This window comes from Musa acuminata, chromosome BXJ2-5 (genome assembly GCF_036884655.1).
Source record: "Musa acuminata AAA Group cultivar baxijiao chromosome BXJ2-5, Cavendish_Baxijiao_AAA, whole genome shotgun sequence".
NCBI lineage: Eukaryota > Viridiplantae > Streptophyta > Magnoliopsida > Zingiberales > Musaceae > Musa > Musa acuminata.
Genome location: NC_088342.1, coordinates 37,850,001 through 37,852,539, shown reverse-complemented (window position 1 = coordinate 37,852,539; position 2,539 = coordinate 37,850,001).

The window sequence follows — 2,539 nt, the reverse complement described above, 5'->3', positions numbered from 1 at the left end:
ATGTAATGCTTATGTATGTCCATGTCTTTTGGTATGTTCATGCTTTACACAGCATGTAAAGGGATGGTCGAAGGTTTAATAGTCCCATTTTAGTTGGATTTGGTGGCTGCTTTAGACTTGTAAATAAAGGTTGTATCATGTGGACACTTGTGAGAGATTTTCGGTCTGTAGTGGATCATTTTACCCTTTGTTATGCAATTGTTTAGAGCTTGTAAAGTATGTTTGTAATTTGCATTGTCTATGAAGTGTTTTCGAAAATGTTTGCTTGTGGATCCCGAATGAGGCATTTTCTCTAACCCGTTCTCACTTTTGTGGGTCCTAAGGGATATGGGAGGCTTCGGGGAGGCTAACCTTTGCGGACGGACACGCAAGGGTGTCGCACGACTTAGGCAAAACCAGCTACGTCCATGACAGTACCCAGATGTCTCTCTACAGCACCTCAAACGCTTTAATATGCCACATGTTCCCAATGATGTTGAGAGGCCTGGCCTAGGAGTGGTACACTCATTTGAAGCCACTCTCGATCGACTTCTCGCTCAGCTCGCAAAGGAGTTTAAACTCTACTTCCTTGAGAATGTATGCCCAAGGCCATCGGTGATAATGTTGCTCAAACTTAGGAAAAGGGTGGAAGAGACACTCTCCAACTTTGTCACTCAGTTCACCAACGAAATATGAGGTGTGTAATGCTCGTTACAAGTGCCCTACAAACCAATCATGTGATGACACATGTAATATGCTGCATAATCTTTTTATTTATTATCATTATGATATTTTATCACTTTATATTGATGATGAATATATTGTGATGTCATTGGATCTGAGCAATTAAAAATTGGATCATGTTGAGATCATGATAAGGAGACTAATTCACTTATAAAAATAGACCCTAAATATTCCCGGTCATAGGTTACTCGAAGGGGACATCGAGATAAGTGGATAGACCAGTGTGTTATATACCTGTACATATGATGGAGGTAGCTAGTCTCATAGCTACTTATATGGGGATACTAGAGATATAGTGCAGGGGCTCATTAGGAAATGAGTTTACTAAATGAACTACTTACAGAATATTGATTGATTAATGATACATTATTGTCAGATAGTAATTCTATAGTCTCAGTTATGTATCTGGTCTTTAAACTTAAAATACTAAAGATATCTTATATGAGTACTATACTCTTTGATATTAGACTTATAGGTATAAAAGTTTTAGATCTATTACAGTCGGTCATCGAGAGTTGTAGATAACCTTACAAGGGCAATTGGGTACCAATAGAAGATCACCCACTTTCATTATTATGAGAGAAATATCTCATATACTCTCTATTGGGAAATCTAGGGGTTACATTACATACGCAGCAAAAGAATAAAAAATAAAAATCATAATTTCCCAAAGGGTATTTATCATCGTGCGTAGATTGGTGCACAAAACCCACGATATAGAAAATCACGTGTGATATAGTTGTATTACCTAGGGAGATCGTATATCCCTAAATCCTCCCAGATTTGTAGGAGTCTGAGCAAGAACACACGGGGTATTTCTCTCATGATACTGAAAGTGGATGATCATCTATCGACACTCAATAGCCCTCGTAAGGTTAGTTGCCACTCCCAATAACCGGTTGTACTAAATTTGGAACTTCCAAACCTATAAGTCCGGTATCAAAGAGTGGAATACTCATACAGGACATCCTTGGTGTCTTGAGTCTAAGGACCAGATACACTATTGGAACTACAGAATCGTTGTCTGATAATAAGGCATCATCAACTATCCAGTATTCAATGAGTGGATCAATCAGTGAACTCATTCTCCAATGAGCACCTGCACTGTATCCTTAGTGTCTCTACACGAGCAGCTATGAGACCAACTGCCTCCATCATATAGACGGGTATACAGCACACCAGTCTATCCGGTTATCTCGATGTCCCTCTCTCGAGTAACCTATGACCAGGATTATTTAGGGTCTATGTTTAAAGGCGAATCGGTCTCATTATCATGATCTCAGCACGATCCGATTCTTATTACACAAATCCACGGACATCACAATATATATATGCATATATGTAACAAGCAATATAAAGTGATAAAAATACCAATATATAATAAGCAAAAAGAATGTGTATCATGTCACACGTGTCAGCACTCACATGATTGGCATGCAGAGCACCTATAACTAGCACTCTCACTCAGGAAAATTCCAAGTCAGGGTCAATCATATCACAATGAATCTGATAAGCATGAAATTCAGATTGAAAGAGGAGTTCTCTGAGAGAATCCGATTAGAGTGAGACTCGAATAAATTTTATATAGGAATGACAATGTCATAATCGATATACAATCTCTAGGATATTAGATAGATGAGGGACTATAGATACATGATAATTAAGGGCAGACAAATCCAATGGATTAGATCCTCCCATACCGTTTGGTAACAATGGCTCAGTGGCATAGTACGTTTGTAGTCGATGAGTTGAGTGAAATATTATAGGGATAATAATTCACTGAGCCAAAAGAAGTTCTGATAGGTATAACTCACGG